This window comes from Vipera ursinii, assembly GCF_947247035.1.
Source record: "Vipera ursinii genome assembly, chromosome: 8".
NCBI classification, from domain to species: domain Eukaryota; kingdom Metazoa; phylum Chordata; class Lepidosauria; order Squamata; family Viperidae; genus Vipera; species Vipera ursinii.
Window position 1 is genome coordinate 7,396,716 of NC_139519.1, and position 16,626 is coordinate 7,413,341.

Genomic DNA, 16,626 nt, shown 5'->3' on the forward strand with positions numbered 1-16,626 from the left:
AGATGATCCTGAGAATCTGTAAATTATTGTAAATACACGCCGTGTGTGTATTATAATCATACGTAAGAAGGTGAGGATAGGTAATAGAAAAGATGAGGAGGATAATAGTAGTACAGCTTTACTAACTAGTTTGACATAAAAGGCTGAGTCAGTCTTGAGCCACTCAGGATGGAACTCCTGGCAGTGAGCAGAATTAGCCTGCAATTTTGTGCCAGGCTGATCACTGTGCCCCCACCGCTCGGTCATAAACTATTCTTTCTTGTCTCCATTGTGAAGCTATTTCTTTTCAATATGGTTTTGAATTCGTAGCTGTTTGGGTATGTTATGTTGATTACATTGCATTTCCTGGATTGTTTTTCTGCCATGTTTAGCTTTGGCGTGTTGTAATTTTTTTGTATTTATTGGTGGTTAATAATTGGATTACATTTTGCATCGCCAGATTAGCAAAAGAATGTGCCCTTTGGAAAAGAAAATATGGCTTGGAAAATGTATGCTTTCTAAGTAATTAAACAGTTTAAATGTGTGTGATTTCTTTCACGCTGCATAATTACTACTTCAATTCTAAATTTTGTATTCTAATTTTTCACAGAATCCAGGCAGAAAACCAGAAAGGGCACTGAAGATTTCACAGATTGAAAAAGCAATTCCCAATGTCCCAAACCCTCCCCCTTGGGAGAATAATCCAATCAGGTCCTGTTCCGATGTTTTGGGAACCTGGTGCCTCCCGTGCCACAGCAAATTCCTTTCCCAGGGCCGGTGTCCTTGAAAAGGACTACGAAAAAGATGTTGAGACCCTGGAAAAAGTTCAGAGAAGAGCAACTAAGATGATCCAAGGCCTGGAGACTAAAACATAATAAGAATGGCTGCAGGACTTGGGTTTGGCTAGTCTAAAGAAAAGGGGCAACATGATAGCAGTATTCCAGTATCTGAGGGGCTGCCACAAGACAGAGGGGGCCAGGTTGTGCACCAAAGCACCAGAGGGAAAGATGAGAAACAATGGTTGGAAACTGACCAAGGAGAGAAGCAACCTGGAATTAACCTGGTAATGACCTATAAAGCTCTAAATGGCTTGGGTCCGGATTATCTAAGGGAACACCTGCTGCCGGCATCAACTTCCCATCGTCCTGTGTGCTCCCACAGGGAGGGCCTTCTTAGGGTACCGCCGGTTAAGGAATGTCGGCGGGTTATTCCCAGGGGAAGGGCGTTCTCTGTGGGCGCGCCGGCCCTTTGGAACCAGCTTCCCACGGAGCTTAGGACCACCCCCGACCTTTGCTCATTTCATAGGGACTTGAAAACTTGGTTTTTTGAGCTGTCTGGCCCAGACTGAGGGGTTTTAATTATTTAATTAATGGGGTTTTAGTTTAGTTTAGTTAAGTTCAGGGATTAATTTAATCTTAGTTTTAATCGATTTTAATTGTATGTGATGTATTTTAACTTTTAATTTTCCCTGTAAACTGCCCTGAGTCCTACGGGAATAGGGCGGTATATAAATTTAAATAAATAAATAAATAAATAAATAAATAAATAAATAAATAAATAAATAAATAAATAAATGAGAAACCTCCTGACAGTGAGGACAATTAACCAGTGGAACAGCTTACCTCCAGAAATTGTGGGCGCTCCTGTTCTGTACCAGCCTGCTACCGGCCCTGCAGCAAAAGCAGGGACAACCCCTTTACAAACGGCAAGAGGCTGGAATAAAGCCTGCCAAATTTATTAACATAAAACAGAGCAAGGCAAGACACCAACCATGAAACAGGAGCTATGAAACAGGAACTATCCAAGCGGTTGCCTTCAGCAAACCAGCCCTCCCACACATTCCCCTTAAATACAGTTCAGGGCGTGGCCTCTCTCTGCCTCCTTCCGAGGTGCCCCATTGCCTTCCTCTGTTTACTCCTGATTGACTGCCTCCTGTGTCGGGCGTCCTTGAACAGGGCCAGCTGTGGGTCATCTTCATCCATGCTGTCAGGCTCACACAGCTGGGACTCCGTCGTGACCAGGTGGGAGGGGCCTGGCTGAGGGCTCTGCGGAGCCTCAAGGCCATCATCAGCAAGCTCTTCAACACCGCCTCCTCCTCCTCTGAGTCGTCCGACCCAACTGCCGAACCCACAGGCTGACCCTGAATCACAACAGCTCCATCACTGGAGATTTTTAAGAAGAGGCTAGACAGTCACTAGTCTGAAATGGTATAGGTTCTCCTGCTTGAGCAGGGGGCTGGACTAGAAGGCCTCCAAGGTCCCTTCCAGCTCTATTCTATTCTGAAAGGAGGAAGATGGCTCTGTTTGATACCTCTGGTTCCTGTCAGTGTCCATACTCACCCAGATTCCCACAGCCTTCTTTCACTCCTCCAGCACTCTTCCCCTCCACAGTGCCCCCTTCCCCCTTGGTTATGGCAGTTGCTAACGAGCTTCAAAAGAAGCAAAGATGGGCATCTGATGAAGAATTCTCAGCTTCTGACCACAACTGGGATCAACCAAGGCAATTGTTGTTAAAGGTAAAGGTAAAGGTTCCCCTGCACATGCATGCTAGTCGTTTCCGACTCTAGGGGCCGGTGCTCATCTCCATTTCAAAGCCGAAGAGCCAGCGCTTGTCCGAGGACGTCTCCGTGGTCATGTGGCCGGCATGACTACAGGGAGTGCAGAATTATTAGGCAAGTTGTATTTTTGAGGAGTAATTTTATTATTGAACAACAACCATGTTCTCAATGAACCCAAAAAACTCATTAATATCAAAGCTGAATATTTTTGGAAGTAGTTTTTAGTTTGTTTTTAGTTATAGCTATTTTAGGGGGATATCTGTGTGTGCAGGTGACTATTACTGTGCATAATTATTAGGCAACTTAACAAAAAACAAATATATACCCATTTCAATTATTTATTTTTACCAGTGAAACCAATATAACATCTCAACATTCACAAATATACATTTCTGACATTCAAAAACATAACAAAAACAAATCAGTGACCAATATAGCCACCTTTCTTTGCAAGGACACTCAAAAGCCTGCCATCCATGGATTCTGTCAGTGTTTTGATCTGTTCACCATCAACATTGCGTGCAGCAGCAACCACAGCCTCCCAGACACTGTTCAGAGAGGTGTACTGTTTTCCCTCCTTGTAAATCTCACATTTGATGATGGACCACAGGTTCTCAATGGGGTTCAGATCAGGTGAACAAGGAGGCCATGTCATTAGATTTCCTTCTTTTATACCCTTTCTTGCCAGCCACGCTGTGGAGTACTTGGACGCGTGTGATGGAGCATTGTCCTGCATGAAAATCATGTTTTTCTTGAAGGATGCAGACTTCTTCCTGTACCACTGCTTGAAGAAGGTGTCTTCCAGAAACTGGCAGTAGGACTGGGAGTTGAGCTTGACTCCATCCTCAACCCGAAAAGGCCCCACAAGCTCATCTTTGATGATTCCAGCCCAAACCAGTACTCCACCTCCACCTTGCTGGCGTCTGAGTCGGACTGGAGCTCTCTGCCCTTTACCAATCCAGCCACGGGCCCATCCATCTGGCCCATCAAGACTCACTCTCATTTCATCAGTCCATGAAACCTTAGAAAAATCAGTCTTGAGATATTTCTTGGCCCAGTCTTGACGTTTCAGCTTGTGTGTCTTGTTCAGTGGTGGTCGTCTTTCAGCCTTTCTTACCTTGGCCATGTCTCTGAGTATTGCACACCTTGTGCTTTTGGGCACTCCAGTGATGTTGCAGCTCTGAAATATGGCCAAACTGGTGGCAAGTGGCATCTTGGCAGCTGCACGCTTGACTTTTCTCAGTTCATGGGCAGTTATTTTGCGCCTTGGTTTCTCCACACACTTCTTGCGACCCTGTTGACTATTTTGAATGAAACGCTTGATTGTTCGATGATCACGCTTCAGAAGCTTTGCAATTTTAAGAGTGCTGCATCCCTCTGCAAGATATCTCACTATTTTTGACTTTTCTGAGCCTGTCAAGTCCTTCTTTTGACCCATTTTGCCAAAGGAAAGGAAGTTGCCTAATAATTATGCACACCTGATACAGGGTGTTGATGTCATTAGACCACACCCCTTCTCATTACAGAGATGCACATCACCTAATATGCTTAATTGGTAGTAGGCTTTCGAGCCTATACAGCTTGGAGTAAGACAACATGCATAAAGAGGATGATGTGGTCAAAATACTCATTTGCCTAGTAATTCTGCACTCCCTGTAGACGCCAAAGGCGCACGGAACGCTGTTACCTTCCCACCGTAGTGGTCCCTATTTTTCTACTTGCATTTTTACGTGCTTTCGAACTGCTAGGTTGGCAGAAACTGGGACGAGTAACAGGTGCTCACTCTGTTACGCGGCACTCGGGATTCGAACCGCCAAACTGCCGACCTTCTGATCGACAAGCTCAGCGTCCTAACCCACTGAGCCACCGCGTTGTTAGTTGCACCTAATTTTACCACTTTTGCTAAGTGAATCACTCTGGTTGTTAAGTGAATCATGCAGTCATTAAGCAAATCTGGTCCCCCCCTCCACTTTTTGACTTTGCTTGTCGGTAGCTGGGCAGGTAAAAAACATGGTGTTCATGTGACTACAGGATGCTACAAACACAAATACATGCTGGTTGTCAAGCACCTGAATTTTGATCATGTGACATGGGGATGCTGAGATGGTCAGAAGAGTGAGGACCAGTTGTAAGCAGCTTTTTTCCAGTGTCATTGTAAACTTTGAGTGGCCATTAAGGAAGTTGTTGTAAATTGAAGACTGCTTGTAATGTTAATAGAAGCCGAGATAACATTGCCTTGACATCTCTAGACTCTTCCAGAATCTTAGAAAAGTAGGAGTAACTTTGTTTATCACATCAGTTACAATATTTAACATTTCCTGCAGGGTTATGAGCATATTTATAGAAAAATTATCTCTACTCTTTCATTTTGCAAATGGGAAATTGCACTCCTGTCATAAGTATATATCATTCTTTGAACTCGTTAATTTAAAGGATGACAGGGGGGACCCTGTATTTTTCCATGAATATGTGAGCAAATGTTAAGTTTACCTTGATCATACGTTCAGCTGAAACATAAAGGCTGCAAGCTTTTGAGGCTTTATTTTCCTCCAGCCATTCTCTGCAAAAAGTACAGCAAAAAAATCCTGATCCTATTTTCCACCTCTAAATGTGCTGTTTTCTATCTTCTATTTAATTGGAGGCAAAGAGGCCAAATGCAATTATATTGCTGATTCTGTGAAATTGCCTTGTAATATTTTTAAATGTTTCACCTTGGCCTGAAGTCTTAGTTTGAATCCATTATAGTTGTGAATCGTAGGGTGGGGTGGGGGAATGAAAGGAAGCAAATGGCAGCTTATTTGAAAAAATAACCTTGATCCAGCTAAGAATGTTTATTATAGCAGAATATGTTCATGAATATATCAGTTTTGATCCCTTATGCAGACAAATCCACATGCACATGCCCAATAAAATGTGCACCTCAACCACTCAAATCTTACATTAAAGAAGAAAATGGATGCAAAATCTGGGTGCATAAATCTCTATTGTCCAATGAGAAATTAGCTTTTCAACAATGTGCATTCTAGACTTCAGTCAATGACATCTACTTTTGAATAAGTAGGTACACAGTTCAGGATTTGGCCTCTAGATTCCCTTAAAGTTGGTTTTGTGATTCCCTATTTTTTTTTGGCTCATGCTACTTCAGGAAAGGCAAGGGAGAAAAAGAAAGATACGCCCAATTGAATGCAGAATTCCAAAGAATAGCTAGAAGAGATAAGAATGCCTTCTTAAATGAACAATGCAAAGAAATAGAAGAAAACAATAGAATAGGGAGGACCAGAGATCTTTTCAAGAAAATTGGAGAGATGAAAGGAACGTTTAATGCAAAAATGGGCATGATAAAAGACCAAAATGGCAGGGACCTAACAGAGGCAGAAGAGATTAAGAAGAGGTGGAAAAATTACACAGAAGAACTATACAAGAATGAGCTTAACGTCCCTGATAATCACAATGAGGTGGTCACTGACCTCGAGCCAGACATCCTAGAATGTGAAGTGAAGTGGGCCTTAGAAAAGCTGAACAACAACAAAGCTAGTGGAGGTGACAGTATTCCAGCTGAGCTATTCAAAATCTTAAAAGACGATGCAGTAAAAGTGCTACACTCAATTTGCCAGCAAATTTGGAAAACTCAACAGTGGCCACAGGATTGGAAAAGATCAGTTTACATTCCAATTTCAAAGAAAGGCAGTGCCAAAGAATGTTCAAACTATCGCACCATTGCACTCATTTCTCATGCTAGTAAAGTTATGCTTAAAATCCTACAAGCTAGACTCCAGCAGTATGTGGATTGAGAACTACCATAACTACAGGCAGGATTTCGAAGAGGCAGAGGAACTAGAGATCAAATTGCTAACATACGCTGGATCATGGAGAAAGCTAGGGAATTCCAGAAAAACATCTACTTCTGCTTCATTGACTATGCTAAAGCCTTTGATTGTGTGGATCATAACAAACTGTGGCAAGTTCTTAAAGAGATGGGCGTACCAGACCATCTTATTTGTCTCTTGAGAAACCTATATGTGGGCCAAGAAGCAACAGTGAGAACTGGACACGGAACCACTGATTGGTTCAAAATTGGGAAAGGAGTCCGGTAAGGCTGTATACTGTCGCCCTGCCTATTTAACTTATATGCAGAGCACATCATGAGAAAGGCAGGGCTAGATGAATCAAAAGTTGGGATTAAGATTGCCGGAAGAAACATCAACAACCTAAGATATGCAGATGATACCACTCTAATGGCAGAAAGTGAAGAAGAACTAAAGAGCCTCTTGTTGCGGGTGAAGAAGGAAAGTGCAAAAGTTGGCTTGAAACTTAACATTAAGAAAACCAAGATCATGGCATCCAGCCCTCTCAATTCCTGGCAAATAGATGGGGAAGAAATGGAGGTAGTGACAGATTTTATTTTCCTGGGCTCCAAGATCACTACAGATGGGGCCTGTAGCCAAGAAATTAAAAGATGCTTGCTCCTTGGGAGGAAAGCCATGGCAAATCTAGACAGCACACTAAAAAGCAGAGATATCACCCTGTCAACAAAAGTGCGTATAGTCAAGGCTATGGTCTTCCCAGTTGCAATGTATGGCAGTGAAAGTTGGACCATAAAAAAGGCTGAGCGCCGAAGAATTGAGGCCTTTGAACTGTGGTGCTGGAGAAGACTCCTGCGAGTCCCTTGGACTGCAGGGCGATCAAACCGGTCAGCCCTAGAGGAGATCAACCCTGACTGCTCTTTAGAAGGCCAGATCCTGAAGTTGAAACTCAAATCCTTTGGGCACCTAATGAGAAGGAAGGACTCACTGGAGAAGAGCCTCATGCTGGGAAAGATTGAGGGCAAGAGAAGAAGGGGACGACAGAGAATGAGGTGGCTGGATGGAGTCACTGAAGCAGTAGGCGTGAGCTTAAATGGACTCCAGAAGATGGTAGAGGACAGGAAGGCCTGGAGGAACATTGTCCATAGGGTCGCGATGGGTCGGACACGACTTCGCAGCTAACAACAACAACAAGTAGGTCATAATGGCAGGTAGCCAGGCATAGAGTAGACAACCTGGATTATTTTTGAGAAGGCTAAATAAGAATGGACCTACTTATAGTAGGACTTGGATGGCCTGTGGACAAGCTTAAGAAGTTACAAAACCATCCTTGAAAGAGGCAAAGGACTCCCACATTGTTGCCAAGAAAACAAGTCGGATCTATTCATCAAGTCCTCAGCATGATTCAAGAGAGATTCTGCTTACTTGTTTCAATAGGTAAAGGTAAAGGTTCCCCCGCACATGCGTGCTAGTCGTTTCCAACTCTAGGGGCCAGTGCTCATCTCCGTTTCAAAGCCGAAGAGCCAGCGCTTGTCCGAGGACGTCTCCGTGGTCATGTGGCCGGTCATGTCCCTTCTTTTTTTACTTGCATTTTTACGTGCTTTCGAACTGCTAGGTTGGCAGAAGCTGGGACGAGTAACAGGTGCTCACTCTGCTACGCGGCACTCGGGATTCGACCCACCAAACTTTCGACCTTCTGATTGACAAGCTCAGCATCCTAACCCACTGAGCCACTGCGTCCCTTCTACTTGTTTCAATAGCTTTGTACTAACGTCAAATTTTCTTGCCAGGTAAATGCTTCTGTTTTTCTACTTTCTTCCCGAGAAGATGGACAATTTCTTTTGGGGCTGTCCTTGGCTGGAAAGGTGGTAACCCCTAATAATTTTCATAAACCAAGTTGCTCTTTCTGAGTTTTACCTCCTTGTCCTTGTGCTAACTCCATAAAGGAGAAAAAAATTCTCATGAACGAAAAAATGAAGGAGATGCACTTTTCAGGTATCACCCCGAGACTGGAGCAAATTGACAAAGAATTCCTAAAACAGTTGATTTATGTTTACTCAGTTACAATGACAGTAAAGGCAATGTTTGTAAAAGCCAGAGTGTTTTGGAAAAAGCCTTTGATAGCTGGATTTGGGCTTCATTTTTCATTATACAGTAACTCCTTATTTCTACTTTAATTTGGTCTGCTAATAGTGTTTTGCTTCAGCACCAAGAGGACAAGTCCAGAGGAAAGCTTCACTTTTACTATTCCTACTGTCCATTCACTTAGAATGTAGAATAACAGGGTAGGAAGGGACCTTAGAGGTCTTCTAGTCCAACCCCCTTCCCAAGCAGGAGACCCTATACCAGCAGTCAGGGTTGATCTCCTCTAGGACTGACCGGTTTGATCGCCTTGCAGTCCAAGGGACTCGCAGGAGTCTTCTCCAGCACCAGAGTTCAAAGGCCTCAATTCTTTGCCGCTCAGACGTAGGACATCCTAAGTCTGTGTCAACCCCTACTCTTCAATTGCGAGCCAGCTGATGTATCTGTGTTTAATCCAGATTTAAAACAAGGGACTCCCCATTCCTCTGAGAAGGATATTTAGAGGTATAAGATCCACTGTTTCTTCTAGCTAGAGAATGAGATAACATCATCTTTGCCAGCATACCCATCAGTACAGGAGTTGATTCAGCTAATTTCAATGAAACGGACTCCTTTCTTTTCAGAGTTGCAGCCTTAATTACCCAAAGATCCATCATCCAGATTTTCAGAGATGTTTTTTATTGTTTTTTCTTCTTCCGGATCTCCTATATAACCTTTTCCAGAATTACTGGATAATGGTCTCTCTCTCACTCACTCTCTTTCTCTCAAGCAGCTGAGTTATTGCATAAATATCATTAGTTTAATTTACTGCAGGAGGTAATTCCAAGATCGAGGGAGTTCTGCTTGCTTGGCAGGATAAATTGTTTCAGCAAACTGGCTTGGCATTTAACGATGCTCTGAGGCGTTTCCTCTAAACTGGTCCAACGTGAAACCAGGCCTTGGAAATCTGTGGCTAAAGGATGGGTAGACAGGTGGGAGCTGATGATAATTCCTCAGCCAAGCCGCAGAACAACAGTCTGCTCTCCAGCCAAACCGGGAATTGCTTCTATGTTCTGCTGTCCCAATGCAGCACATGGGCACCTCTGAGCTTTTGCAAATCGCTTAGTTTGCTGGTTTCTTAGCCAGGTTGTTTAACTGCATGTTGAACCCCATTGTGTATCTGAGATGCTGTTTAGGCTCAGTCTGTTTGCAATTTCAGCTCGTGTAAAGGGCAAAAGAACAACCTCCACCACCCTTTTCAAGGATCCACCCACAAAATGTTAAGTGTGGAGGCAGAATTCTCACTTTCTATTTTCAGGCAGGAAAAATGTTACTTACTTAATAGCAGAAATTATGTGTAATTTCTTCCTCCTTTCCTCCACTGGCACTTCACAGTTCATGCTAGAAAGCCACTAATTCCATCATCCATGGAAGCCAACATTCCTTCCAGCTAGGGAGCTAGCATATCAGGGAGAAAGGTACACAACGACTCTTCTGCCTGAAATTAAATTTTTGGCAGCCGGCAGTCAGCAGAATTAGCCTGCAATGCTGCATTCTAACCACTGTGCCACAATGACTCATCTGTCTGTCTGTCTGTCTGTCTGTCTGTCTGTCTATCTATCTATCTATCTATCTATCTATCTATCTATCTATCTATCTATCTATCTATCTATCTATCTATCTATCTATCTATCCATCCAGGGCTTTTTTTGTTATAGAACACCCAGAACGGAGTTCCGGCATCTTTTTTGGATGGAACTTTGTAGGGTAGGCAAGGTGGGTTGTATGACATATGTGAGTTCCGGCACCTTTTTTTTGTTTACAAAAAAACTGTCTGTCTGTCTGTCTGTCTGTCTGTCTGTCTGTCTGTCTGTCTGTCTGTCTGTCTGTCTGTCTGTCTGTCTATCTATCTATCTATCTATCTATCTATCTATCTATCTATCTATCTATCTATCTATCTATCTAATATATATTATCATATTTGGCTATATGCATATTCATTCCAGTTGCTGAATCTCTTAATGTCTGCAGAAACATAAGAAACAGAAATATATAATTTATCCTGGTGATCTGATTGATTCCAGAGAGAGATTACCTCTGAACATGGAAGTGCTATTACCATCCCTTATCATCTCTCAAGCTTTCCTGGTTGCTTTATGCATTCTTCTGTTTCTGGTTTTGAAGGACCTTTTTCTTTCTCCACAAAACAAACCAAAATCCAACAAATGCATCTTTTGAATGCAGAGCAGCTGCATAGTTTATTTCCCCAATGGTGTTATAATATGGAAATTTCTAGTCTGGAAATGCTTATTTTCCCAGTGTTTTTTATTTAGTGAGCATAAGAGAAGCACACCCCAGTGGATCTTTTAATGAAGGCAGAAGACAATGGGAATCAGTCCTTGTAAATATTCCTTAACAACACGCTTAATAACATGAGGTTCTTATATTTTATATTAAAATTATACCAACAGATTATTAAAAAACATATATATATTCAGGGGTTTTTCCCCCCTCTGGAATGAAATGTCTTCAAAGGTATCTTTTGTAGAATTATACAAAGGAGATTTCAGTGAACCTCCTGATAGGAAGTGTTGATTCCTTGTTTATGATTTGGTAAAGGAAGGCAATTTTTTTCTACATTTTGTTTGATCTGAGCCTTCCTCCCTCCCTCTTTCTCTCTTTCTCCCTCCCTCCCTTCTTTTCTTGCTATTCTCTCTTTTTACTGTCTTTCAATTCCCGAGGACAACCATGTCACATTTTTCGTACACTGGGTTCCCCCCTTTTTACAACAAAACAAAGCAAAAAGGAAACTTGGGTGGCCAAGCAGCTCTCTTTTCAGCTCAAAGCCTTGAGTGACTTGGAACTGGTGACCTTGGAAATTCTTCTTCTTTTGAGATATTGTTCCCCTGATACTGGGGTTCTCCAGGGCTAATCAGTGGGGGGTTGTGGGCTAGCCAGCATCTTTGGTTTCACGTGTCCAATACAGTTAAAAGTAATTCCTTTCAATACATTAAATGCATTCTTCGTTAGGTAAAGCTATCGACAGAGATGAATTTATAGCATACAACATAATGGGGTTAACTTCCACACTAGAAAATAGATGCACACGAACACAGATGCAGATGTTTGCATGCTTCTCTGTGTAAACACTTCCACAATGCCACTTATTAATTTAAGAACAACTCAGCGGACTTCCGGTGGCGGCGCGGCGCCGAAGACAGCCTCTCCGGGCTGCCCACGGCTCAGCTGAGTTATTTTCGCCCGAAACAGCGCCGATCAGCTGTTCGGGCGAATTTGAAGCCCCCTCCTCGGGAGAAGAGGAGGGGGTGAGCTCCCAGGTAGGGGTAGAGTTCTCCAGGGCCGCCTGAGCTTATGGCTTGGGCGGCTGAAGGATTGAACTCCCCCGTAGCCTGGGCTGCTCCCAGCTGGCCAGCGCCTCTGCTCCTGATTTCTTGGAGCGGAGCCAGGCGTTTTCGACCACCCCTGCCTGAAGGAATGACTATGGATTAAAGGAGCAGGCAGAGCGATACAAGAGGAAAAGGTGAAGAGGATTATTATATTTTACTCTCCAGCTTGATGGACTTTTTTGGATTATAAATCTGAAGTGAAAGTGCGTCACAATTGGTAAAAGATGGCGGCTAAACCACCCCCTAAAACTCTTCGGAGTGCTGGAACTTCTCCGGTGCAACAATCATTACTGCAGGCGCTGCATCCTCCTGATGTATTGACATCAAAGGACTTACAAGATGCTCTTGAAAAACACACCCAGGTAATTTTGGAATCAATTAATGATAGATTTGCACAGATGGAGCAGAAATTGGAGAAATTGGAGGAGAGAATGGAGGAGAGGATGGAACAGAAGTTCAGAGTGATGAAGGTAGACATCTTGTCTTCAGTGTGTAAAGTGGCTCGTTGCGTGGAAGAATTGGAGGAAAAGCTAGAAGATTTGACTCAAAAGAATGCTATATTAGAAGCAAAAGTATTGGAGAATGAAGATAGAATGGAAAAGGAACTGAGTCTTGCTCAATATTACCAGATGCAGTTTGCCATCAGAATTAGAGGCTTAAAGGAGAATATTAAGGAAGATCTAAAGCAGCTGGTTTCTGAGGCTTTTGAAGTAGTATTGAAACAGCCAGCATCTGAAATAAAAGGAGGCATGGATAAAGTGTTTCGTGTGAATTCATGGATTGCAGGACAGAGAAAGTTGCCTAGAGATGTGGTGGTATATTTTGCAAAAAGGGAAACTAGAGATGAAGTTATACGAGCTGCTTATGATACTAAAGTTGTGATTGCTAATCAAGAAGTTTTGGTCTTAAAAGAAATTCCTCCAAAGATTTTAAGGAGAAGGAAGGATTTTACATTTCTTGTGCAAGAGCTCAAGCAACGAGATATAAGGTTCAGATGGGAGATCCCAGTTGGGTTGATGGTGACGCACGAAGGTAAAAGGTACCGTCTGGTTACCGTGATGCAAGCGCGTGATTTCTACAATAATGTTTTAAATGCAACGCCATTAACACTTCTGGAAGCTGAAAAGGGATCTGGAGAAGGAGTGCATCAAGAGGCCGAAGATGGTCAGATAGAAGACAACGGTGTTGGAGGAGATCAAGATATAACCTCGTCGGATGATCCTATAGAACAGAGGGTGACGCGTGCTGCTGCAAAACGATCTAAGAAGAGAAAATAGCAGGATTTGCAGAAGTTTATGGAATTTCTATGACGTATTTATAGTCAAGTATGGGAGGTGGGAAAAGGTTTGGGTGTAGACGCAATGTATTTTTTATATGTGGTGGTTTTATGGAAGGGTGAGGTTTTTTGGATTAAAGTTTGGTGGAATATACAGAAGATTCTCAAATGGAGGTTAAAGTTTTGTTCGCAATTTTTTTTTTTGTTTGGAATAATTATAGATGTGGCACTGGAAGAGGAACGGCCGATTATAGAAGAGTTGACTTTAAAGTTCTCTGACTTGGTTGAGGTGGTGAAGATTTTGGTTAATTTGAAAGATTATTTGTAAGAACGTTATATCATGGAATGGACAAAATGGATGGAGGCTATTTAGGATAAGTATAGGGTTGAGAAGTATTATGTAGTATTTGAATATATTTAATACTATTAAGGTTTGTTTTATCCTATATAAGTTAGAGAGTGTTTCTTTTTTATTCTAGTTTTTTATATATATTTAATATTGCCAAGGTTTGTTTTATCCTATATAAGCTAGAGAGTGATGGATTTTAGAATTTATAGTTGTTAGTATATGGTTGCTTATGTTTGCTTTTTTTATATATATATACCTTGTATTTAGCTCTGGGAAGTCGGGGGGGGAGGGGGGGAGGGGGGGAGGTAGGGGGGGAGTAGGGAGGGGGGGAGGGGGGGAGGTAGGGGGGGAGGAGGGAGGGGGAAGGGGTTTTTTTTAAAGGAAAATTGTATCTTAAAACTTTTCAATAAAAAAAAAAATAAAGAACAACTCAGCCATTTAAATTGGTTGTTTCACTCTGGCTGGGAAAGGGAAGAGAGGATGATAAACGGTTGAAACTGAACTTTAATAATTACCGTATTTCTAAAACTACATTCCCCCCCACAACACACACATTTTCTATACCATTAAGTATCATTGTATTATGCCCCAATGTCTCATTTTAAGTCCAGGCTTCTGCGGCAGTATCTGATCAACTCAAATCTCAAACCAGGCAGTCTTCCCAATTTAGATATTCCCTTCTTTTCTTTTATTGGTATTCTCATCCTCTTTGCTGTGCTAACACTCAATGGTTGGAGAAGACCTATTACTTTTTCCACTCTGCAGCTTTAGGTGATTTTTGGTGCAGCCATTTCCTCCCCCACCGGCATTGGCCAGGTCCTGCTGAGCTGGCTATCTTTTCTTCTGGGGTTGCTCTGAACAATTTTAGGAAATTTTCATGTGCCATTCACCAGGGCAGCTCTTCACTGCCGTTAATGTAGGGCAGAAAGTTGAGAACGATTTTATTACATCTCTATACATGGAGCTGGGCAGGCTTGCCTGACGGCTGTAACGTTCTCCAACTTACAATCTGAAAGCGTAGCTCTTTACCCAAATCTTCATTTTTCCATAGAAAACGTCCACAGCGATTATTCAGATTACTGTAGATGTTCTTTATTTAGAAAGGAAAAACAGTTTTCCATTTTATGTAATCTTTCCAACAGTCCGCACATTGAACAGCAGGGTGGAGATGTTTGCATGGAGGCTTCTTCTGAGCTTTTCCTGGAAGTCTCAATTCACAAATACAAGTTTCTCTGAATGGGACACGTACGGTATGTAGGTTTGAAGAGCTTCCCTATCATGAATCATGTGTGCCGTGCCACAAGTAGCCAAAACGCATGCTGTCTTTGATAAGTGCCAGCATACAATAGGGAAGAGGCTTTATTGAACCAGTCATTTTTCAATTCATGTACACATTGTCCAGGAGACATGCATCTGAGCTGAAGTGGAGAAGATCTGCAAACGAATGCAGTCAGTCCTCAGCTTGTGACCACAACTGAGCCCAACGTTTCTGTTGCTAAGTGAGACCTTTGTTAAGTGAGCTTTGCTCAATTTTATGACATTTCTGGCCACAGTTGTTAAATGAATCTGGTTTCCCCATTGACTTTGCTTGTCAGAAGGTCACAAAAGGGGATCACTTGACCCCGGGACATAGCAACCATCGTAAATATGAGTCAGCTGCGAAGCGTCTGAATTTTGATCATTTAACCATGGGGATGCTGTAATGGTTGTGTGAAAAATGCTCATAAGTCACTTTTTTCAGTGTCGTCGTCATTACAAAGAGTTACTAAATGAATTGTTGTAAGTCAAGGATTATCCTTTAGGAGTGTTTTTGCAATACCTGAGAACAACGAACTGAACAAAGATGGACAAAACAACAACAAGAGCAGATGCAGCCATGCCAAAGCAGAAGGCAGATACATTTAGAGTAAATGAGCACCAAGCACAATATTTTGATAGATTCATGCGAGATAATTACTAATTTCAAACCCTGTGAAATCAGGTCAGTTTTTGTAACTCTTTCAAAAGTCCTGGCTCAAAGTCAGTGGGCAATTAGGCAATTGAATCAAGCCAATTAGCTGCTTGGAGTTATTAGCAAAATCTTGGGAATGTGACATGCTTGTCAATGCTGTGGCACTTTCTCCAAGGCATTTGAGTTTGTTAACCGTGCAATCTTGCTGGAGGTTCTCCTCTCCACAGGCCAATTTTCAGGGTAGGGCTAACAGGGGTAGCAGCAAAAATCCAGACGATCACTTGATGCAGGAGAAAGAATGTATTTCAGGGGTGTCAAACTCGCAACGTCACGTGATGTGTCATGACGTATCGTGACTTTTTCCTCATTGCTGGCAATGAGGTGGGTGCGGTTTCAGCGTGACACCTCCGGCCCATGGGCAGGCAGTTTGACATTCCTGATGTATTGTGTCTCTTTTCTACCATCTACCAGTTGTCTGGATGCTTTCAGCTTAGATCTGGTAGATCTTTTGGAACTACCAAAAGATCTACCAGATCTTGGTGTTTCCTTGCATCAATAAATATGAGTGTAGAAAGGTAGAAGTTTTTATTGTTGATCTATTATTCTATTTTTATATCATTTCCTCCAGCCCATCTGCTAAAGGGCACGACAAGTGGTGAGGATGGCTGAAAAGATCATTGGCAGTTCCCTCCCTTCCATCCAGGGCATAGCATATAAGCGCTGCTTGAGGAGAGTCCGCAAGGTTGTCTGGGACACCACACATCCTCTTCATGACCTGTTTTCCTTGTTACAGGGGTGTCAAACTGCCGGCCTCCAGGCCGGATGCATCATAGCAAAACTGCGCCCACCCCATTGCCGGCAATGGGGAAAAAGTCATCATACATCGCGAAACGTCACGTGACGTTGCGAGTTTGACACCCCTGCCTTGTTGCCTTCTGGGAGGAGGGGGCTTCGTGGCATCCAAAGCAGAACATCCAGATTCAGACACAGTTTTGTGCCAGACAGTATTAATCTTGTGAACTCTAAAGCTTCCTTTATGTATTCAAGATGATTAATAATTATATACTGTATGTTATTTATATGTAAAGGTGTAGGTTTATACATATGTTGTATATAGCACGTTTAAATGTGTGTTATGTATGTGTACACTTTTGAGAGCAAGCAATTTTTTGAGCAACCAATGTGCCCACAGTAAAAAAAAATGACAATAAAGGTTATCTATCTATTTAAGTACCCCAGACTG